The 24916-nt window shown below is 45.2% G+C and overlaps 1 protein-coding gene across 10 annotated transcripts in view; it reads left to right on the forward strand.

Moving 5' to 3' along the window:
- The window catches only part of HIVEP3 (HIVEP zinc finger 3), a 289740-nt gene that overhangs the window by 237040 nt on the left and 27784 nt on the right, over positions 1 to 24916 (forward strand). The window lies entirely within an intron of this gene.

Raw genomic sequence — 24916 nt, forward strand, 5'->3', positions numbered from 1 at the left:
GGTTTGCTCACGAAACCTTGCGTGGACTACTCCGGAGTCATTCTCTATAGTGAGGGCACAAAATGTGTGGGGTCTGAGAGGGGGAGAAGACAAACACGGGGAAGATGACCCCGTCGTCACAGGTGGGGAGAGTCTGAGGATATAAGCTGTGTGCTGGCATGTGTTTTATACCGAAGAGTTACAAAACAGCATTTTTGCAACCTGTTTTGCATGGGTTGGACTAGAAGATCTCAGGAGCTCCCTTCCAACCCCTACCATTCTGTGATTCTGTGATCTGGGGCAAAAAGTGCCAGTCCAGTGCTGTTGGCAGAGCTATGCACGAGAGAGAGGAGAAAATGTGACATCTAAGAGCAGGTGAAGGGACACCCAAGAACATTTCACAGTGCCTTGATCACCCAGGTAAGGGGAAACCAGTAGAAAGGAAGAGTGTGATTTGATCAGACCGTTTTGGCAGCTGAACAGGGATGGAGAGAGGTAGAAATTGGTTAGAAGAAATTGCAGTTATCCAAGTTGTAGAGGGTCAGGCTGGAAGATTTGGGCACTCACAACAAAGAGGGAGGGCAGGGGATGTAGAGAAAGATGGGACACATTGGTGCCAGCAAAGAAGTGAAGAGAAAGAGAGGACGAGGGTCAGAGATGATCTCAGGATAGGGAAAATGACGTACTCCTAGGAAAGGGTGCATGCCGGTACCAAGTTAATCGCACTCCTATGTGTGTGCATTTCCAAGGTTGTACGTGACCTCGCTTTTGTAAGAGTAAGCGTTTCTTTGCAGTTTAGTAAAAGCTGGACACTCTCCTTTTCAGGGGTTTGAAAATGACAATGTCAAAGAATCCACGTGGTGTCCTGAAGTAAATCTGTGGTTGCCAGCGCTGTCCTTCTGCATCTCGGATTCGCAGGCATGACACAATGTCTTATTCTCAGCCACTGTTTGATATGGGCCAAATGTCTGGAATAATACGCTCTCCATGTTAGCAGACTATTTATGAGCTTGTGGCAAACATCAAGATTATAGGGTTTTCACTTTATTGATTCAGTGACACAATCTCTACAATTAATTCAGCGGAAAATTTGAGGAGGCAAACGTTTTTACCAGGTTTACTTAGGATTAGCCAGTTCTTAACATCTGCATATCTAGGCAGCCTGTCCTATACAGAAATGTAATTTATAGAAGTCCTTTAATAGATTCCAAGTACTGTGCAATCAATTAGAAACCTGATGTTCCAATAGACAGACCCAGACCTAACTGCCTATTACTCAATCCATATTCCACTAGGCAAACAGCAGGAAGATGATTCTGAGAATATAATTCTGAACTGGCTTTTTGGGACTTCCTTTTGTGTCTTTTTCTAATGATGAAAACATTACTTTTGAGGAGACAGGTCTCGTCTCAAGGCAGATGTTAATCCGATTCCTGTTTGGTCGTTTGTTTTGTTGTGGGTTTTTTTGTTTTGTTTTTTTTTTTTTCCCCTCCCGATCTTCCCAAATGTAGTAGTTGATTTTCAATTCTCTTTAGTATCGACTACCAGAGAATCCCAGTGACGGCAGAAGGGATGTGTAATTCTTGGGAACATTCTGCATGATGGAAGTGATAGAGGTCTGAGAGTAAAGTGTGTCAGAACTGTATTTTCAAAAAATAACATGCATTTAAGAGAATGAATGAATCCTATGAAATGCGTCTACTGACTAGGTATTTCAACTAGAGAGGGACCATGTTCCTGAGACTGGGAATTAAGCACTCCCTGCTCCCAGTTTGGCTTCCGAATTTTAGTTTTGGAAAAGTTTTAGTCTTTTACATAATTTGGAAGTGAGCGCACAAGTCATACTGATGGTACGAATGCTTGTAAGAACTGAGTAAAGCCCGTTACATCCTTAAGCAGTGGGACTGTGAGAGCCAGACTCTGCATTTAAGAAAGATTTTCCAATTCTTCCCGGTTTGTTGCTGGAAGGAGAGCAGCTTAGCTTGTGTGCTTTGTCCTGATATAGCCCATGATGTAACTGGATCTTTGATGGTTATGAATATCATCGTTCATCTGCACAACTGAGGGAGGTGCAATGCCGTGGAAGGAAGGTGAGATCATTCCTCCTCATGGGACGCCGCTGGGCTTGCTCGAGGGGGGAGAGGCTGTGGGACGTGGCAGGAGCAGATGGAAAGAAGACCAGCGGGACCAGAGGGAATGGGCAGAGTCTGCTGCTGCTCAGAGAGCCAGCGAGTTGCTGGAGGCAAGGATCCAACTGCAGGGACGTGGTGGGCAGGGCTTCATATATACTTTTTTTTTTTCCTCCAATATTCCATCTTCCCAAGTTGCCTTTCACTATTTAAAAGTTATACTTCCTTTTTTTCCTTTTTTTTTTTTTTTTATTTATGAGAAAGCCTCTGTACTTACTTTTAGTCTTTTTTGTTTGAGGAGGAGCTCACTCAGGACGCATTGTGGGCAGATGCCTCTCAAACCTGCGGCCAATCTGAGTCCCATGATCTCTGGATCATGAAGGGCTATACGGCGGCTGTCAGCCCAGTTCGGTTTCTCCAGGGTGGAGGACTGGGGAAAAGCTGTGATTACTTACAGTGAGTGTTTAAAGTATTTTCCCTGTCCCGAAGGAGCTGCTGTTGCTCGGGCAGTTACGCAGAATCAACTGAGTGAAGAGGGAGGGAGGGATGCGGTGTCCCTCTTCAGAACCATGTGAGAAATCCATGCATAGGTGTTGAAAAATAGGAATCCAGGCTGACTGTAACTGCTGCTTCTTTGTGTGTAGAACCTCAGAGAAAAGGCAATGTGACCTAATAAGATATTTTTGCTGCTCTGTTTTGCTGCTTGTGCTGGTGTAGAGATAAGACTGAAGAGTTACAAGATTTTTATGAATTGGAAGCAGGGCTGCTCCATGGGGAGATTACAGTCAGGGTCTTGGCTAATTCTCCTGACGATGTTCACCTGGCATCTGTGCATGGTGGTTCGGTTTCTTGGAAGTTCGTGTGTTTCTGAAGTCATGGGTGCTCTTGTCTCTAAACTTTCTTCAAGACTTACCGTGTCAAACATGGGGGAATACTCAGATGCGCATAACCAAGATTTTATAAACCTTTCTGTTTGTTGGGTGCTTTGTCTTCTTGTAGACCCCGGACATGATTGATCTGGTTTGTGTAACTCTTGGTCGGGTTAGCAGCACAGTAGCGGCACTTTCAAAGAGCAAATATTTCTTGCAGATGTTTTAGATCAGCAGTTAAACCAGTGGTTTTCAATGTTTGTGATTTTCTTGCCATTCTTATTTAAACAAACTATTTGATGGCAGAATTATGTGGTTTTCAAGGTTGTGAGAAGCTGAGCACTTACGCCGCTCTTCTGAGATTCAACTGTGTGTATTTCAGTCCCCTTACAAGACCAAAGAGCGTGCGGTCATCTGCGAAACGTTGGTCTGAAGCGTGCCGGAGCAGCCTCCGAGCTGGTTGTGATAAAATAAGAACCTTTCCCAAACGTGAACTGAGCAAAGCCCTTCATGACTCACAATACAGCCCTGTGCTTGGCAGGAGAGCTGCTGCGGGGCAGACCTGGGGGCTGTCAGGTAACTGGAGCTGAGTTCTGGGGAGGGACGCCGTGCTGCACGAGGGCCTGTCACGGTGGCGTAGTGCTGCTGGAGAAAAGCAGCACATAAAAGAGAGCCTGGAGGAGTTTAGGCTAAAGATTGTCGAGTTTTACGCAAGAATTCAAAAAGGCCGAGCAATGTTTGGCGTGTGCTTGCTCAGGCGGTGTACAATGGAGGGGAGGAAGTAGTTTTTTGCATGGCTCTGTTATTTCCCTGGTTTGTGGGTATGTTCCTCCTTTCCCAAAATCGTACAACGTTGGGAACTGCAGTGAGATCTGTGTACGTGGGAATACAGGGTCACAGTACAAATAAAAGATAATTAGTCTATTTATGCAGGTTGTGAACAGCCTTGAGTTTTAGAACTGAAACATGCTAGTTTGCTGCAAAATATAATTAATAACAATAATTTATTATCAGTTCAGCTCTTCATGTGTTTAATCTTGAGTTAAATTTGTTAAGCTGAAATCTAAGCTCGTCAAAGAGGGGCTTAATCGTTTGAGGTGCTGGGTGATGGGCAGAGCTCGTTGCAGTCATTAAGAGCCGTAGGTACTTGTGCCTGTGCAAATGGGACCTTTATGTGGATGTCACTGTATAAGTTTCATAAGCTCACTTACAGCATCCAAGAAAGAAAATTGTGGCCTTACTGCACCGTCGCACCATTAACACTGGTGGTAAATTAAGAAAGTGCTAATTCATTGCAAAGGGTACTTGCAGGTGGCAGCAGCCTACGAAAATAGAAGAGCTCTGGGAGACGCCGGTCCTGCAGTGTGAACATTTGCAATCTGCACCTCGACGTTACCAGCAGAGAAAGTCACGGTAATTTCTGACCCATCACCGCTGTGCCCCAGCACATCGCACAGCGACTCCCCAGGGCGCCTTCACGTGAAGCACGTTTGGGTCTCTCTGCTGGAGCTTAGAGAGGTTTTTATCCCTTGCAGTGAGGAGCAGAGAGTTAAAATAGCTTCTAACTCTGCCTCCTCCTCCTTCAGAAGGGAACTTCACGGTCCTCCTTTTCCTGCACAGCCCAGAAATGCTGGAGAGCCCAGGACGTGTCAGCAGTAACGGCAGGCAGCTATTTTTGCACAGACAGTCTCTGCGGCCTTCCTGCCATCCCTTAAGAAGTGTGAGTCGTGTCACCAGAACCGCCGAGGCCTCCAGCAGCCGGGGTCACATCTGGAGCAGTGGGTTCGTGAACTGTGCCTGGGATCAGATGGCTTCAAGTTCCTCTGCAGATGATCCCGTCAAGGGAACTCCCAGCTGGATAATGATCCCACCAGCGCTGGTGGTTGTTGGCAGCCTCCGACCACTGGATGTTTATCTAAGAGAGGGGAAGACGAGTGGTTTTGAGGAGGAGTCGCCCCGGATTCTTGCAGGGTTTAGTGTCGCCTTGTCTTCAGACAGCAGCACGTCTTCCAGCAGAATCTCAGCTGGAAGCAAGCCCACGTGTCCCGTATGAAGACATGTACGTGAGACAGCCCCAGAAGCCTGTGTGTCCCTTCCTGCCTTGAGAAAAGTGCCACAATAGTAAGATAAGGAAGGCTGGCTGGTTTTGTAACTTTCTGGAGATAAAAATGAATATATTTTGGTCTCAGCAGAATGGAGCATGATATATTGGTACATTTGACAGACTCCCTTGCATGCATGCAAAATATATCCAGAAAGAATTCTGGGCAGGGATTTATGTGATGTTTCAATCTTTTTTTTTTTTTTTTTTTTTTTTTAAGGGAAATATCCTGATGTGTTAGTGCAGAAAGGGGTTTCCTTAAATACACAAGAATACCCTTTACTCACCTGGTATAACACCCTCTGAGTAGGTTGGGTCCCGTCTGCCAACAGCACATGGTTGAGCTCGTCAAGGTCTACTTCCAGGCGGCAGCTCATCTTGAAGGAGGAACAGGAGATCTCTTCCCCATTTCTTGGGGGTTGTTCTGACTCCCTGCATCCCAGCCTTTCTGCCACGTGGACAACAGCTTCTCCAGTGGCAGGAGAAGGCTTCGAGCTTCTTGCCCTTGTTGTCACATAACTGATCCCGCCGCGGAAAGGCAGCACAGGTGACGCAGCCTGACTGGTTTCGTCTCGGATGAACATGGGCAAAACCAGCAGCTGGAAATAGGGTGATGCCACCAGAGTATTCAGGCCTATGAAGTATTCCTGTCTGCGTGACTAATTTGGCCCGTGTAGGCAGCTTGGAGGTGACTGAGGTGAAATGAGGGGCATCCTGCCCTAAGTAAGCACCGGCTGAAGTTTAACCTGAAGAAAACAGGCTGTGCTGCAAGTTGTCCATCCTCAGCACCTTTGCGTGATTGCACTGGAGAACACCTTCCCACTGCTACCTGGGGGAGCTCTCTCTGAGCGGGGCTTTTCCCTCGTACATTCGGGTCGTGTTCGCATTTTAGCAATTCTTCATGTGCAACTCTGGTATACAACCCTTCCTGTCCGTAGAGAAGAGACGCTCTTCTGACTCCTCTACTATATCCTATTCTGCATGCTAACAGTGGAAATCTGGGTCTGCCTCAGTCCATTTTGGAAAATGGAAGGAAAAGGTAATTTCCCTAGCACTTTTTCCACGTAAAGCCCTCTTTGCACCCTCCCACGCTGCTTCTCACTCCCCATCACATCAGGCACAAGCTGGTGTCACTAACAAGACCCTCCGCAGCTCAGCACTGCCCTGCCAGTTTTCTCTTTTTGGGTACAAAAATGCCATCTCCTGCCTCTGAACGGTGACAACACTCTCCACTCCCCAGGTATTACATTTTCAAGCCTTTCTTCCCTGCTGGAAAGAGCTCTCTGAAAACATCTGCCAACCTTCTCTTTCCTCCTTCAGCTCACCTCTACTCTGAAATACCTACAGAAACGATGACAGCTTTTAGGCCGCTGTGCCAGGATATCCCAGCACGTCACACTGTCCAGTGCTGTCCGGTTGTTTTCCTGTGCTATCCACGAGCATCCGTCTGCTGTGTGTTCATGTTTCCTTGGGGCAGGAACTCTATAGGGTACAAAGCAGTTTTTTCATTCTGTGTGCAGTACTTGCATAGTGGACTTGTAGGCACCATGTTAAGACAAAATAATAGGGTTCCTGTCTTGGAGAATTTTCCTCTTTTATGTGTGCAAGGGATTGGACCTGAAGCACTGGGGAGCAAAGTCACTGTGTGCAGAAGCGGGGCTGGAGGGTCTGAAGAAGACTCGATCTGCCCAGCGAGGGGAAGCTAACGAGAACAGCCAGTCTGCCACGCAGAGACACGATCCCGAGGTCCTCAGTAGCAATTACCAGCTTCTTTCTCTTATCAGCTACCAGAAAAGTGCTGTGCGGTGACAGCTTTCAGCCGCTACTGCTTTGGGCTGGATGTTGGACTGGAGCCTCAAAGTGGAAGCCCTTCAATGTCACCAGCAGACATCAGGGCTCTCAGGGGATTTTTTTTTAAAAATATATTTTTCATCCTGTTTAAATACTGTCCCCCTCCCCCAAAACCTTACGATATTCCGCCATTTGCACATACAAACATTGGCACATTTTCTCTCCGTGTTATCTCTGCGAGATTTCCATGGGAAACTTTCCAAGGATGAATTATTTCACAGTCCCTCTCAACCCACAGGGGAAGTGGCCGGACCCGCGGCATTTTCCATCAGTGACTTGGGAGCCAGTCTCCTCCTCCCACCAGCTCCGCATTCTTGGAGAGAAATCCATGCTGCCGGTGTGTCTCTGTGCCGGCAATCGAGGGACTGCATCCCTGCCTTACTCATTTCCCATCTGATTTGCTGCTTGTGTCTCTGATCTCACCCACGAGCGTGGCATAACGCCTGGGAACAGCGGGAGCAGCGCAGTCCCGCGGCCCTTGCAGGAATGCAGGGGGGTGCGCTGCATCCTTGAAAAGTGGGGGCTCCCCGCTGGAGTGGCGAGACCTGCATCGGCCTCCTGTGCTGAGCGATGATCCCGTGAGAACCGCTGTGCTACTGGGGCTTACGAAAACATTCGCCTGACGTAGATCTGTTATCTGAAGTTGTAAAACCATATCTGTAGAACTGGTTTCTAAAACTAGCAGGATGTAAGTGAGACTATCCGTGGCTAGAGAATATTTAGAGACTTCTAAAAGAAATTACTTAGGGTGTGCACAGATACTGCTTAAGCTACAGAAGAGTATGCTCTTAGCATAATTGTGTTTTTTATTATTATTATACTCATTATACACTGAAAAGTGTGCACAGCAATTACCTAATGCACCAGCTAAAAGGAGATGCCTAAGAGAGACGTGTTTTGTTTTGTTATTTTTTTCCTTTTTTTTTAAGATCCGTTGCAGAAAAAGTACTGTGAAAATAACATTATGGGTTTTCCAGATTTTTTCCTCAACAATTGTGGTATCTAATGTGCTTCGGTTCCAAGTTAAAAGATGAGGGTTTTGGTCCTGCAAGCACAACTTTGGCTCTGCTCACCTCCTCACACATCATCAGGGGTAATGAAGGCTCTACCCCAAGTTACCCGTGTGTTGCCCTGTTTCCTTCAATTGCTTTGCATGTGTGATTGGAGCTGCCTAAATCATTGCGTTGATTATGTGCAAGAGAGAACAGGATCCAGCTCCCTCTCTCTGGGCTGTCTTGGTTTGTGCAGCAGTAGCAGGAGAGGAAAATTTTTTCAGTCGCTGAAGTCAGAAATTCTGACTCTGAAGATGCCCCAGGGAGGAGCAGTGAAATGGGAAGGGGCACTCCTCACCCCATGGTGAGCGGCCCTGGGAAGCCACGGGGCAGTTGAAACTTTGCTGAAGACTGCATAGCTGACGGAGGACGGTCCATAGGGGTGTGTGATTTTGTACAGATGTGGGAATAGTAGTCACCAAACTCCTTTCAGAGGCCCTGGGCTGGAGGAGCGAGCTGCCTAGCTGGCAAGAATTCAATCGCTTGGTCAACAGTTCGTTTACTGTGCATGGGCCCCGTTCACGCTGGCTATAGCAAGCCTCAGCTCGACCCTGCCTGCAGCCCATGTCCAAGCCCTCGCACCGGCCCAGCATTTGAGGGCAGGTTGGATTGGAGCCCATATTTTGGCTGTAGAAACACTAAAACGAGCATCCCGATGTGCATAGATTCAGCTGGAATGAAGACTTACTGCCTCTTGCCAGGTGTTTCACAACACGGGTCCTTCCCGTGGGTCAGATCTGTCATTATTAGAGATGAGTAGGGCTTAAAATCTTCTCATCCTGCTAGTCCAAATGAGTGCCTAAGGGTTAGGACACTTCTCTCCAGCTCACCTGGGATCTCTTACCTGTCTAGAATCAGCCTGAAATTTGGTAGGACAAAACTTTCTTATGCAGTTCTGGTATTTCTGCTGTCCAGTTGGACTGATGGTTTGTCAGGCCTCCTTGGGATTAGTCCTCATTTCCTTGCTTGGCCTTGACTGGAGACAGGAAGCACGGGAAGTGAGAAATAATTGAATCAGTTCTTACAAATTGATTTGTCTCGGATCCAGTTTGAAGGATCGGTAAACGCCTGGGATGAGTCTGAGACTTGCATTTCCTTGAAGCATCTCTCTATCTACCAGAATAGTGTACAAAATTTCATTAATAATTACAACCTCTAAGTCCTGTAGAGCAGAATGAGGGTTGATGTGATGGTCTACTTGTAGGTGATAATCTAAGCCAAATCCATTAGATCCTCCTCAATGTCGAGATGTCATAATAACCTAAGTGGCTTTGGGTATTTTGTCAGTGGTATTTATAGCTGGAGATCACAAATTCATCAACCATCAATACCCAGTGGTGATAAGGGCAAGAGCAGACCAGAAAGTGACACTTACTGAGTATTTTTTTTACTAGTGGTTCTCAGATTGTCTTTCCTATGCTTTTGTATACAGATTTGTTACTTTTGGGGAAAAAAGGGACCAGGCAGCTGGACTTGCTTTTGTTTGCTACGTTTCAATATAGCCAGAGGCTTTTTGGCTTCCATGCTATAGAAATAAATCTAGTCTATTACTATTATATATTGTTATGACTTATTAAGAGCTTTCACTGGGGAGCTGGACCCGACTTAGGGAAGTGTCAGACTCAGTGGAACCGGTCTACTCCCCTCCACCTTCCAGCAGCCGGCGACCGGCAAGATCCAAGGTGCGTAACTCAGGAGAGTGAGCTGGCAGGAAACCCCAGGATCCTGCTAGCAAGGAGAGGGGCTCCCACATCTTGAGGTGAGCCGCAGGTTAGCCCAGGGGAACGTACATTGCAAGAAACCTTGAAGGACTTGTCTGATGATGCCAGTCCCATCCATAGTGCTGCCTCGCCTGAGTCTTGCTGAAGGGTTTGAGACTCCAAAGGGGACCATTTCTCCTGCAAAATACGCCCGGCTGCTTCCAAGTGGCTCCCCTGGCTTCTGCTGAAGTTTCACATGGGATTGGCAGTAGGGTTGTCTGGGCTGTCTTGTGAAGGCATTTGGAAATCAAGCGTTTGTCTTGAAGAAGTTATTCCATAATGTGCAGGATATCAGGTTCCAAGATTCTTTGAAATCAAGGCACTTCCTGTTATTTCAAAGCGTAACCAGGCCACCACTTGGATGGGGTTTGGGTTATTGTTAATGGCAGGCGGTCTTAGACATTCAGTTTTTATTGTGCCAACAGTTTATGGATGGGTGTTCATGTCGCTGGTGAAGAAGTGAATGAAATTCAATACTCCCTGCAGGACTCTTGCTGGAGCTGCTGGAAGCCTTCTACACTTGGAGGAGAAAAAATGTTTGGGTTTCTATCACTAAGTAACGAAAGGATGGGGATAAAAACAGTTCCTGAACAGCACCCTCCTCCCAAGCCCCCATACACCTACATTGGGAGCTGAGCGCTGTAGCTTCTTCATACAAGCTAGAGAGGGAGCCTGTGTTCCCCAAGGAGAACTTCTCCAGCGTGTGATGGTGGAGGCGGAGGAGCTTGAGAGGAAGTTTTCTTTCACCATTCCTGTTGTTCTTACGGATTCCTCCTGTGATGCTCCCAAAATCTATCACTGGCTGAGCAGTAGGAATGAAGATGTAGGAGGTCACTGTAAAAGCATCCTTGCCAAAGTCTTTCAGGAACAAGCTTACACATAAGGAAGACGGGCTGAAGCCCCGTGAGACAACAAGAGGAAAACAGATGTGACAAAGGGGACATCCATCAGTGAATGGGTTTAGTCAGAGACATTTTTGTGGCTCATTTGTACAGGAGAATCAGTTCTTCTTATTCTGTCTGTGCACATCTTAATAATAACATGATTAACATACTAAGTTGGCTGAATACTAAAGGGAAGCTGGAAGTAACCAGTGATCCCTGTATTACATTGCAGCCTTCTCTGAGAGAAAGGAGTAGCATCTCCACTACTCGCAGGGAGCTTTGGAAATTTGCTCGAGTGAGTCAGCTGCACCAGAAAATACCTTTTCTTCATCTTGTGAAATACAAGTTTTACTCAAATAAGAATGTCTGCAATTTTTTTTTTTTACTCACTTGCAGTTCTCAGGGGATTTAAGTAGGTGGCCTGGACAAACAGTAAGGAAACACAGGGATCCTATAAGACAGGACATCCTTTGCCATCAGCACCAAGGATGCTAGCAATGAACAGGGGCGCTTGGCCAGTGGAGGTGTCTTCAAGTTGCTGATGCTATTAAAATACCAGGTTCTGTAGCTCTGACTGCAGTTCATGTCTCGTCTACTCTAATGAAGGCCAAAATGCTCTTCATTGCCCATTTGAGCCATTAGAAATGTTCATAACAAAATTCTTTGTTGATGTTAAAAAAATAATAAAAAATTGGAAATGTCATATCACATCACTTCCAAAGCCGGTCAACATTAACAACAAAATCTAAAAGATCATCTTTTGAGATGTAGTCAGACCTGAAAGACTTATGGTTAAGAGGACAAACTTATATGCAGTATTTCCTAATTTATTTTATTTTATTCTAGGATTTATTTATACAGAGATTTTTTTATTGGTATTAGAAATGGAAATTAGAAATAGTGCATGAGCCATGGATGGAGTCAAGACACTTTAGTCCTGAGGCAAGACTGATGCTCAGGCTTGATAACGGCAGTTCACATCTCCGAGATTTGTCTAAGCCATGAAATGAAACCCTGTACAGAAATGCCTCATGTCCAGAGTGATTAAATCAGTCCAGTTTGGGGTAAGGCTGATGGACTTACTTGCACAAAGCTCCAGTAGCACAGGCAAGTGGCCTGGCCAGTCCATCGCACCCGTGCGGAAACGCTTGGTCAGGCTGTGTTCACCTTAGTGATCCACATGAAATGATCTCTGGCACCATTTTGGTGAAAGGTTTGAAATTAAGGCTGAAAAGCCATAGGCACCTAAGTTGGGTTTGTTCCATTCTTTTAACTCCTGAGTGTTCCTTTTTATTACTGAGATCTTCTTTGCCATTTATTTGCTCTGTTCACGTTGCAGCCCGTAGGTCTGCAGTAATGTTGGCAAGCAGGTTGTTTCTAGTACATGAAATAAGTTTAGGAACCGTGAATTAACAATGGATGTACTTTATCTTAGTCTCGATTTCTTTGCTGCTTCTTGTCCCCCCTAGTGAAGCGTAAAGTGATTTTCAAATGCCCCATTCAGCTCCGGCAGCACTGTGCCCCCCCTTTGCACTCCCACTGCAGAGCAGTAAATCATAGAATAGAATCATAGAATCATAGGATCAGTCAGGTTGGAAAAGACCCTTGGGATCATCGTGTCCAACCACCAACCCCACTCTACAAAGTTCTCCCCTACACCATATCCCCCAACACCACATCCAAACGAGTCTTAAACACATTCGGGGATGGTGACTCCACGACCTCCCTGGGCAGCCTATTCCAGTGTCTGACCACTCTTTCTGGGAAGAATTTTTTCCTAATGTCCAGCCTAAACCTCCCCTGCTGCAGCTTGAAGCCATTCCCTCTTGTTCTATCGCTAATTACCTGTGAGAAGTGACCAGCACCAGCCTCTCTACAATGTCCTTTCAAGTAGTTGTAGAGAGTGATGAGGTCTCCCCTCAGCCTCCTCTTCCTCAAACTGAACAGTCCCAGCTCCTTCAATCGCTCCTCATCAGATTTATTCTCCAGGCCCTTCACCAGCTTCGTTGCCCTCCTCTGCGCTTGCTCCAGCATGATCCAATGATCACAGGAGGATGGGGACACAGGGGAGCCGGGCTGCGAGCGCCTCGCTCCAGAGCAGTAGCAGAACAATGCAGTTAAATTTCCCTTGTGTGGTGTTCGTCTTAATTACTGTTTTTCGTTATGCGCAGAAATTTAGCTTTTTTAACACAACAGTGTTTTAGTCTAAAAAATGTGCAGCATGGCTTTGGCTTTTTTTATTTCTATTTTTATTTTTTAACAAAGAAACAGCCAGCCTCGTTAGGTGTCAGCTTTATAAGTCTCACCACAAAAGCAATTAGTGTTCAGGCCGAGCATAAAACATGTTAAAGACCTTACAAAATTGGCTGCTACACTACGGATTTATTGTAAAAGGCAGTAGATGGCTCTTTTTTTTCCCCGCCTGCCTACCAGTAATTCCAGTGATGGTGGATGGGACAGTTCCATTTGTGGGTCAGTGATCTCCAAAAGCGGAGGCATTACTTGCAGAAGATTAAGCAATAATTGGATGAAACAACGTAAATATAATTTTGGACAGAATACTAGAAAACATTTCCAACCCAGCCTTCTGTTAAGTGTTAGTTGAGCTTGTTTCTCAAGTGAAATGGTGAAATTCCACTTTTTAATAATTTAAAAGTAAGCCATGTAGGAATGGAGAGCATACAGGGGCAGCGGTGATTTTTTTCTCTCCCTGTCCCCGAGATCCACCGTTGTGTTCTTTTGAGGTGTAAGTTGTAAACGGGATATTTATTCATTTCTAATAGGATGGAGAACAAGAAGGCTTGTGTCAGATGTAGTGACAGAAGAGAAAATGCATTTCTGTAACATAGTCACTGGAGTCAATGGTTACTCACCTTGGCCCCTGGCGGGAATATTAAGCTTTTTTCACCTTGAATCATGTTAGGTAACCGGGGCCAGTCTGATAACAGCACTCCTCTGTGCGGCATCTTAATGACATGGTGTTGGGCAAAAACTAAACCTGGGTCAAAAAAGGAGCCAGCAGAGCGCCGTGAAGCCCTCAGAATGGACAGGCACCATGCAGAGAGCTCGAGGAGGAGACAACCGTGTCCGGGAAACAGGCACCTTTAGGAAGAAGTCCTCAAAAATTAAATCTTCCAGACCAGCCCATGCATCAGGCCCAGAGGTGTTGAGCACCCTCTGTATATCCCAGTCGGACCAGGAGGGGGTTGAAAACCAGAGAAAATTCATCCACGAATGGAATAAACTTTGAGTCACAGGAAAATGTCACTCCAGAAAGCAGATTTTGTTTTTTGCCAGAATATGGCTATTGAGAGACTCCACTGACTGTTACATCACAGATCTACTTAATTCTGTAGTGTTGCATTTCAGCAGTTAATAAATGGACTAATTAGAGACTGAAGCGTTGATGGTATTTACCCATGTCAGTAATAACCGGCTCAAATTAAGATTACTGTAAGGAATAGACTTGACTTTGAAAAGGACTGGATTTCTGCTGGGCTACTGAAAACTCTGCTTCTCAAATAAAAAAAAAGTCAGCAAATGTAAAAAATGATAATCAATAGCATCAGCCTTTCAGTAAATGGTGTAGAAAAAAAGCTGCTTGAAATAAATGTGGAGGTAGACACGTGATGGTATCCAACCTGCACAGCGGGGTGTTGTGTGTACCCTAAAAGCACGCTTTTGTTAAAAACGGTGGTTCTTTACACAGGCACACTGAAATGCGCCAACAAAATGCATTTATGTTTGTGCATCTCAGAAGCCAAATCCTCTTAATGATAATTTCTTCAAATGTTTGTAACTGTGTTAAGATAAACTCAAGAGTACATTGGTAGAAGCTTCAAAACAGAGAGGGGGGATGTGTCCTGGAGCTAACGACCATGGAACAAGAGTAGTGGGAAGAACGCATTGATGTAGGCGCTTACTTCTTACGTTGGATATTTCCGTTCAACATCCTCAGTACATTTCGAAATAATTCTTGAGTTGTAACTGACCTCAACCTAAAACACTTTCTTCAAGAATTTGATGATCTGCTTAGGACTAACAAGTGTTACAGACCCTAACGCGCCTCCAATAATACAGGTACTGCCGGGAGCGCAGTTACAACTGAGAAATAACGCACTGGAACAAGGCCGTTAAACACAGCCCTTCCTCCTTGACATGAGAGGCAACAGGAGGCCAAGAAGGCAGCCTGTAATTAAAACAGCAACGGCATCCAGAATCATTCATAGTGCTTAGGAAAATAGTTGCGGAAAGAGCTGTTCTGAGAACAAGGAGTACCTGTGTCAGGCGAGAGCCACTTCGAGTCAGCTGGAGTCATTAATGTCAGATTCTCCGGAAATTGTTTAATCAATTCTGATGGAGCCGGAGGAGGAAGAAATGGGATTGAGACAGGTCATCTATGGGGATTTCCATATTAGACTTTCTCTATGAATATTTTATGACTCAGCTGTATGAGTTCTTGGTGGTTGTTTTTTTGTCTGGTTTGTTTTGTGTTTTTTTTTAATCTGGTATTTTATTCTATTTGTATTTGATCTTCAGAAGGGAAAGGTGGTGTTGGAGCAGTGCCCTGGGAACAGTGTGCGTGCTTACCTGTGTGGACTTTCGTATCATCACCTAACCTGTCTGGCTGGTGCTGGGAAAAAAAAGCCCAGTCTTGCATTAGAAGTCATGCAGTATTAATTTATTCTAATAACATCCAGGGAAATCTTTGGAAACGGGCACATAGATGGGGAAGGCCAACGTGATGTTTTGTGTTGCTGCCATCATGTCCCTGTCATTACAAAACACCACACCAGCCAATTACTTCCCTTTTTCTTCGCTGTTTATGCCACTGTGGTGGTGGGATGAGCTGTTTAGACGGCATGTGCTCTGCAATAACTCTCTGACTTTTGCGTGGCATCGTCTGAGGACAGGGACACATGGCCCAATCATTAAACAAGAAGTGAGAGACTGTGGAAGTTTTTGCGTTACCTCTCTGCTCTCGCAATTGGATTTAAGGGAAGGGAAGCCCAGAAGGGACTAATTAGCCTGTGCACACAATCAATATAATTCCACGTCTCTTCATGCTTAGGTGGCTAACGCTGACCACCTGGCAGGGACAATGCACGCACGTTTCACCTTGCAGTGAATGTACTTTCATTTTTTCAGTCTGGTTTCATCCCTGATTGCATTTGAGTAATCAAACCCGGCTTTCCAGCTTGGATAGAGCAGCAAAGTACTATTTACATTGATTTTTTTTTTTTTATGAAATAGATGTGTTTTTATAGCGGTTTGCAATGATAATTAAATGATTAAAGTGTAGAGTGGCTGAAGTTGTATAGCAGCAGATAGAGCCATAATGAGTGTAACTGTAATTTTACTTTTAATAGACTAGAAGAGGTCCGATGCCACAACCCAAAATTGAATCAAGCTTTCACTCAAGCATAACAGAGAAGTAATATAACACTTCAATGTTTCTGCAGTTTTACGTCCATATACAATGTTTGCTGGTATTGTGCTTGCTCTGTGTTGGATTAATTTAATTGAAGGACATCCCATGGTCTGTCTTGGACACCCTACACTGCTCAAGGGCCAGCATCAGGGTCAGGGATCAGACGCAGCAGGAGCAGTCCTCCTGGTGCAGACCAACTCATGTGGTCGCAGATCCTCTTGTCCCTGTAGCCCATGACACTTCTTCAATCAAAACAGGCTCTACTGGCAAAAGGGTTTGCTTTTTCTGATGGAGAAATGCCATTAAATGTCATTCTCTGGCCTGTGTTTTTATGCTAGTAAAAGCTTCCTGTGTGGATTTGGGTTGTTTATGCATATTTTCTGCATTTCTTTCACTCTGGCTGTTGGTCTACCTCTGGAGACGTCTCTGTGTGTGTTACAGAGGTGTCAACATTTTTTTCAGTCCTTCCAGTGAATTTACAGCAAGAAACTGTGTCCAGTGAAAGGTGCAGTGAAAGGCTGAACATGCAGGAGGTGTTAAATCCGCTTAACACACTGCTTAAATCCGTGCCACACTTTTGTGCAGGGTAAACTTGAAGACATTGCCCGTCTTTCTTTGTATTTAGCTTAAATTTTCCACTTCTTGGTTTCACTCTGTAGTTCTTTGGATAACTGTCAATAAGAAATGTCTCTTCATCCTGACCATCATATACATCTTTCCAGACCGTTAGCCTGTAGACCTTTTGTTGTCTACAGTTCAGTATGATGATTGAATCATTAACTTTTTGTATGCTTTCCTCCCAAACTCATCTTTGCATCCACCCCCTTCACTAGAGATGTTTTTTCCCTCCCATTTTTTTCTGGTTTGCGAGCACCATTTGAATTTTGAAACACAAAAACCTGTATGCAGTGACCCATATGTGATCCCATCAAGAGACATTTCCTTCAACTTGATGTTTCCACACCAACCTCCCCACATCTTGGTGGTCTGGCTGCCCTGTCACAGGGCAGGGCTATAGGAAGCAACTCCTGTGGTGTCTTTTCCATGATATATGTGCTCTGCCAGTGTTCATTTTTTTGGAGGGAGGCTGGAGAATCACTGATCTGCTTTTGGACAGTGCCTTGACCACCCATGGTGCTAGCATCACTTCTGAAGCAGCTGGCATGTCCCACGCAGCCCCAGTGCCACCAAGGTCGTGCTGACAGAGCAGTGATCACAGGGAGCACGCTGCGGGGATACACCCACTTCATTGTTTCCCATTCAAAGAAATGTGGAAAATTGCCTTAGGTAAAATCCGAGCTGTGAGGACCCACCAGGGATATTATAAAAAGCAGAAAGGATAACTTAGGCCTGAGCTGTCCTGTGTGATCGTCATTTTTTTTTGCAGTGCCATAACTATCTATCCTTAGTTTCCCTCACAGAGGAAATGACCGGGATGTGTTTATTCTTAAAGTTACCTTCAGAGTTCCTTGCTGATTTGACGTGCTTTTTGCAGTTGTAGTGATCAGCGTGGCTGGCAAGCCAAGGGGCCGTTTCACTCTGTGGGACACCAGCGGTGCCAAGGAGTGCTGGTTTCCACGCAGACACACTGTCCTGGGCTTTACGTGTGCTAGTGGCTGTACGAGTGGTGTGCATTTCCCCCAGCCGATGGCTGACCTCATGGCACGCACCACAGAGAGGGTGTACATGCAAGACACCTGGTGGTTCTTTGATTATCACCTCTTTTTACCTAAACAGTCTGGATGATCATAAGCAACATCTTCCCCTTTGAGGTGCTGCACTTCGGCGAGGCTAAAGACGTTCCTGTGCAAAATGCTTTAAAGGGTTTCTTTGAAAAATACGATCCGCTTTTGATGTGGCTTGATACAGGAATATTTGATGCTCACGTAACTTTACCCCTTCGCTTCTCTGAGCAAGATTACTCAGTTCTGTTAGACTTTTAAAAACAGCAACAGGATGTCCTTGACTGGTACGTCTCCTGACATAGGCAAATGGGGTTTCCATCTGCGAATAATGCATTCTTCTTCAATGCTTTCCAACTATTTCATAAAGATGTTTCCTGATAAGTGTCAAATAGTTGGTGTGCAGCTCTGTATGTGGATGGGACATACATACAAAATGTCAGCAAGTCCAGAACTGGTAGCACAGAGAAGATCACAAAAATGTGTTCGTGAAGAGGTTCCCACTTTATGTAGTAAAATTAAATCTACAAAAATGAGTTACCGACCTATGTATTTCTACCAATATTCATTGCTTGGTGATGAGAAGTTTTACACAGCCTAGGGCCTGGAAAGCAGCTCTGGGCTTGGAACAAAAGTTCCTCTTCTGGGTTTGGCATGGAATCTTCACAAAGGGCTTGGTTTTAGAGATGATCCTCACTGTCATCTCTATGTAAAAAAAAGAATACAGGCGAGTTTTAACGCACAGCTACCCGTGACAGGACGTGATCCTGGTCACTTTATGCAGAGATGTAATGGCCCCTTTCAGTGGCTCTTCGGTGCCAATGCTGGCGGGCTGTCACACTGCCGAGGCATTGGCCAGAGCACGTGTGAAAATCGAGGAACATCTCCTTGCTCCTGCCCACCTGACAAGTCCTTCACTTTTCAGCAGGTCCCCCAAGCCCCACTGGCATCCTCTGTGTGTGACAGGGCTGGAGAGGAAGGACAGGAGAAGCCCACAACTGTGTTTATTTACATCATGCCCTTTTCCACACAGGTGGGCTCATATTCTCACCAGGGTGACTTCCAGAGTCCAGGAGACACTTCTGCAGTTGCTAGTCTCAACTGAAAGTGGTCCATGAAGGGAAAGCAGTAAATCCTGGCTTTGGTTTGCTTGTTCGGGTGGGTTCTTCTTCTGCAAAGGCCTGAAGCACGCCTGAGACCTAGCCCTGAAAATCCGAGCACCACTTTTAATTATATTTATTCAGTTACTGTGGATGATAGCGTAGGTTAATCTGTAAGTTTGCCTTCTTTAGTGTTAGTATCCAGTAACAGTGTGAATTTAGCCCATGTCTGCTGTGAAGGAAAGGAAGTTCATCCCAAAATATGGGAAACTCATAGCTAAGTGTCAGCAGTGTTTCCTTTTTTAAACTTGCGGTAGCTGGAGATGACGATGACTCTTAGCCAGTCCAGCTACCCTGTTCTGCATCTGAAGGTATCTCATTTTGTTCCTGTCTCCTACTTAGATGGGATATGAGGAGAAATTTCTTCACTGAAAGGGCTGTCAAGCATTGGAACAGGCTGCCCAGGGAAGTGGTGGAGTCGCCATCCCTGGAGGTATTTAAAAGCCGGGCAGACGTGGTGCTGAGGGACATGGGTCAGTGATGGAGTTGGCAGTGCTGGGTTAATGGTTGGACTTGATGATCTTAAAGGTCTTTTCCAACCTAAATGATTCTATGGGTCTATGATTCTATGATTCTTCCTCATCCATTGCTTTACCTGCTGGTCCATACTCTCTCTTGACAATCCTTGTTCTGCATGAATGGATCCCATTTATCCACATCTTACTTTATTTTAAAAACCCAAATTATAGAAGCCATCAGATGCCACTTTTTCTCAGAGATGCCACTTCTTTCCTCCATATATATATGAACAAACTCGGAATGGCCACAGAAACTCAGAGATGAGATGTGCTGGTTTTCCATGAGATTCTGGATGCTTCTTGTGCAGAAGAGACATAATCAAAGCTGCAGGTTTTCGAATTAGACACCGAGTGTCTGTGATTGGCAAGTTTGTTGTGGTGTCTCTCTGCCCTTCCATCCTGCAACTGCCAGCAGCCGTGGACTTGAAACGCGTGAGGAAGCCGATCACAGCGGTAGTCCTGAGAGGGAGCGGTGTTTGTAAGATTTTAATCTGCTGTCCACGATCACCTGTAAGGGGGAGGGCTCTTGATAGGGCACATCCATCCAGCTCCTCTGCGTCAGCAGAGAGCCCTGTGCCCTGGAGACACTGCAGCACGTGGTGATGGGAGCAGGGGCTGCCCAGCCGCCCTCCCCGTGCCAGCAGCACGTGTTGCTGATTAAGGGAAGATTTAATATCCCTCAGCCTCCGTGGGATTCCCCACCAGTCCAAGACAGCTATTTATGTTTGTATCGATCCTTGTTTGTTATCTGAATTAGCATCCACTCCAAACGAGGATCTCATTACGTCCGGCACCGTGTTGTACCTGTGGCAGAAGATCCTGCCCCAATGTTTTACCAAGCAGAAGGAGCCCTAGGTTTGCTGCCTGTGAAGTGGTCGTCTTTGATAGTGTAATCCTTCCAGTGTTAAATCTTTTTTGAGCTGCTTATATGTAATTCAAGGGCAAGATGATGTTCATAGTAACACCTTCATACCAGTCGTCTTTGCATAGGTCCAGTCTGGGTGGCAGTGTCTCATTCAGCTCAGAGTCTTGTCTTCTGCAGTTTCACCAGAGACTGGCAAGTGCTGTTTGCAAAAGATCCATTATTTGAGACAGGAAAAGGAGGATTTCTGTGCCAGGTCCTCCCATCTCCATACCCAGCTCTTTCTCTGTCTTGCTGTATCATTCTTCGGAAGTTCATTGTTTGTCTTGGTGCAATATCCCCTGTCTGGTAAATTGGGATATTAGAAGGTTTTATGATGCTTTTAGAAACCTGGAAATGACATTGTCTGGTCTGGATTTTGTAAAAAAAAAAAAAAATCCTTCTGTTTGTTCTGCTGTAGCTTGGCTTGAGTTAAGGGAGATTTCATAGCAACTGTCTGGCCTTCAGGACACACCTCCGTGTGTGGCGATCCTTAACATAGGCTGCCGTCTTACAGGGTCTCCCACCCTGTGTTTCCCTGGGGTGTGCGATGGCCAAGGCTGAGGACTTCTGCTGCCCGGGCAGTTTCAGAGTGCGTGTTGCGGGGGGGCAACATGGAAGAAGCGGTCTAACCATCTAGACAGGAGCTGTGAGAAAGGCAATAAACTTACTAGTAATTAGCGTCATTATAATAGTTATGCATTTATCAGCAACCTGGTAAATTTTTTCAGGTGGCATAAAACATAAATTAGATTAGTCAATACCAGGGCAGACTGGCGTTAACTTCAGGGAATTCTGAAGGATTCAGCCAAGCCGGGTGCATGGGCAGCCTGATGACAGATGAGATGGGCCATCAATAACACCAGAAGAGTTACACCAAAGGCAGCAACTGGAGCTACTCAGTTCACTTGACTGTGAACTAAATGCAGCAGCTCAGGAAAGGGGTCTGATATCTGATTCCTGTTCCTACGTACCAGAAATCCAAAAAGCAAACAAGTGAGTTTAACAAATGGCAAAACCGGTCAAGGATCTATCTGTTCAGTCTTGCTTATTCAGTCGCTGCAAAATTAACCAGGGGTGTTCTTTACCCTTACCCAGCTTCCAAAGTCTGGAAACTCACAAAATCAGGCTGCCTACGTGTGACTTGCCAATAATGTAAGTGCAGCTGCTGTGCTGAGGCTGCGACCGCCAAGGTCACGTCGGCAAAGACTCTGCAGGGCAAGGTAAATTTCTGGCAGTTGTAGAAAGCAGGAGGGAAAGGGTGATTCAGCCCAACTGTGTCTCATAGTGAAGCAACGAGTCCCCCAGAAACCTGCTCTCCCTTCCTGCCTGTGAACCACCAAACTTCCTTCCTCCTCTGCTCTCCAAGGTTTTATCATGTGGTTTTCAGCCACATGAAGATTTTGGATGCAGTTCACAGCGCTCAGGAAAACAAAACAAAAAAAAAGTGTCTGTGGCTAAAAAGGAGAGTCAGATATTTGTAACAGCGAATATTAAGAACTAAGCCTCCTAAAGCCTGCGAAGGAGTAAGTCCTTCATGGTTTTAGGTTTCAACTAAGTTTAAGGAAAAGAGATGAGGTAAAGCTTTCTCCAGGTCCGTGTTTTCCTGTTGTTGGGTTTCTTGTGACTCCTGACAGTGATGGCCTGTTTTGGGGCCATCAAGCCTCTGAATGTGGTACTGCCTATGGTACTGCTGTGGCTGTGCCAGTTCCTCTTGCTCTGAAAAGCGTTTGTAGTGGTTCCACAAAATTCGACAGACGCACATTTGCTAGCAGAGCACAGCAAATGACCTTTCAAAAAGTGCATCAAATAACTGAATTTTTGTCTTTTTGTGGGTCTTTTTGAAATAACTATTTCCTAAATTAGCCTTAGAGCTCACAATGGCCAGTTAGCCTCCTGGGTTTCAGATGATCTCAGTATTAGGTGGGAGCTGTGACACTGTAGGGGGTGTAAGTTGCTAACTACAGGATCATGAATTCCACAGTGCTCTGGAAGAGACTCCCAGATTTGCTGACACAACCTCCAACTGTGGATATTAGTGGGATCTGGTTACGGCAAACATTACGGAGCAGGAAGATCCTTTGTCCAGGGTAAATCTTCATGTGAAGCGAGCTGTCATTGATTTGTCTTTCTGATGCAAATCATATGAGCGTATTAGATCACAGAGAAACCAGCGTCATACTGAAGTAATTATCTCCATAAATATGTTATGGCCTTCAATGTAGACAGATGGCATTTGCAGCAGCCTTCTCTGTGTTATGGCAGTATCACCTCCCTTGCTTTCTTCTTCTTGTTTGATTTAGTATTTCCTTAGCTTACCTTTCTTTTTTCTGTTTCTCTCCTCTCCCTGTGTGTTTTACACATGGTCTCAGGGAGCTGAAGAAAAATATCTGTGTTGAAGGACAGCTCGGTCTCACAGAGTGTCAGATAAACTGCAATGTCTAATTTCAGATTAAATCACGTGTTCCTTTTTATCCAGGAAAAGCCAGCCCCGATAGCTTTAATGAGGCTGACGAAGGGACTGTTGGACACAAAGCAGTTGCTTAGAGATTTCCGTGTGAGAGTGTAATTAAGGGTAGTGCAAGTACAAGGCTGGTAAAGGAGCAATTTCATTTTTTTAAATGGCAAGGTGATTACCAGCATAATGACAAAGAAAGGAGGGCAAGAAGGAAGCCTCAAATATGTATTTGAACAGAAGAAGAGAAATCAAGATTCCAGAATTTCTTTTGCTCTTTTTGCTGCTTTAGTGTTAAGTCACAGACCGAAGGAAGAAGGGACATTGGCCATCCCTAACAATTAATTATGTGTACCCTGGTATCTGTATGGTTAAATGGAGATAGCTGGACGTACTGGGGTGGAGGCTGGCAGGCAGCGTGTGCTCTTCAGACACCAGCTCGGTCCCCTCTGGCCAAATAATGAGAACCTTGTGGTGAAGGGTTTTTGGTTTGGGGTTTTTTTTCTTGGTGGGGAGAAACACATGGGGTGGATGGCATTTCTGTGGCTTCAGTTACAGGAGGTAGAACAGAGTATCTGGGCTACCAGATGACCATGCTTATGGTCTGGAGAACTTCTGCCGATGCTGAAGGACAGAAATAGAAGCTGTTCCCTCACATGTAGCTGTCGGACACCAAGACCTGGTTATGCTGGTGCTGCTACTGCTATTTCAGGCTAGGCTAGGGCAACGTAGACACTCATTTTTCCTCTCTCTCCACGTGTCTGAACGTGCATAGGACATCTGTGACCTCATCACCTTAATGCACAAGCACCTCAACATCTTTTAAGCATCTGCTCACATCTCTCCTATGAAGCAAAGAAGTGGCTCAGCCTGCTCCTTACGGACAGGACCGTGAGGCAGAGAGACCAGGACTTGGCAGGAGAGGAAGGGTTTAGTCACATCTACCAGGTGGCACCCAGGAAGATTATTCTGAATTTCATGTGTGGTAGGTCCCCCAAACACCCACATGGAATTGAAATTACCTCTACACTTCCTAAGGGAATGAGACGCAATTGAGCCAGGGCGACGTGCATTCTACCTGAGTGGGAGATCAAGGGGTTCGTGCCGTGTGATTCACCTGCTTTGAAATCCACACTCGTGGGTCCTGTGCAGACCGTGCCATTATCATCCCATCGGTTCAGGGCTGTATTCATGATCTTTGTGTATTTTTTACTCAGTTTTAAATTATCCTCTTTTTTTTTTTTTTGCGTTATAAATACGTTATTTTTTTTTTAGGACTTATTATACCTTCATTTATTTAAGTGCTCAAATCCCTAGTGCTGCTGTTTCTATTCAGTTTCTCTTCAGTTTGGCTGCTTTTATCTCACCATTCTCGTTTGGAATTGGCTTTATTGGGAAGATACTAGAAGGTGACTGATGGTGTTGTGTGTCTTTGGACCCCCTATTAAGATGCTTTAGAAGGCCTGATTGTCAAAGGTGGATGTTTGGAGATTTCTGAAGACCAGACATAACTCATACTGGATAGAAAAAAATGAGTTGCAAGAAGCACCACGCTTCGAAAATTTGGCCTCTTAAAAATCTGAGGGGACCAATTTCGTGTTACCTTATTCTTCTTGTGCTGCAAGAACAGGAAATTACAGGCTCCATTTGCTAAACGGCAGGAGGCTAAATGATTTGTCTCACTCTTACAAATATTTTTCAAACCCACATCGTGTAACCTTCTCTATGCAATAATGCGTGGACAGAAAATAGATGAATATACAATGTGAAGGAAGGATGACCAATCTCATTCTCTTGGGTAAACCTAAGTCATGATATTGTACCAAAGATAAAAAAGCCTGGAGTCTGTGGTGTTTACATTTAGTGTTAGCACAATGTATTTTTTAAATAAATGGATGTATTCTTCTCTTTGTGTCCATTCTGGGTGTCTCACTGTATCAGGAATCTGTGCAGGGATCACAACTTGCAGTGTGCGATCAGTCTTCTCAAATGGTTTTTACTGTTGTCCCAAAGGATGAGAAAGGTTGTTTCACAAGAGGTTTAGCTAGGATGTATTTTCTCGGTGCTTTGCACAGCACAGTGACAGACTGTGCATATTTTAAAACACAGCATAGGGTGAGAGAGAGATGATTTAGGTAGCCAGG

This window comes from Rissa tridactyla, chromosome 18 (assembly GCF_028500815.1).
Source record: "Rissa tridactyla isolate bRisTri1 chromosome 18, bRisTri1.patW.cur.20221130, whole genome shotgun sequence".
NCBI lineage: Eukaryota > Metazoa > Chordata > Aves > Charadriiformes > Laridae > Rissa > Rissa tridactyla.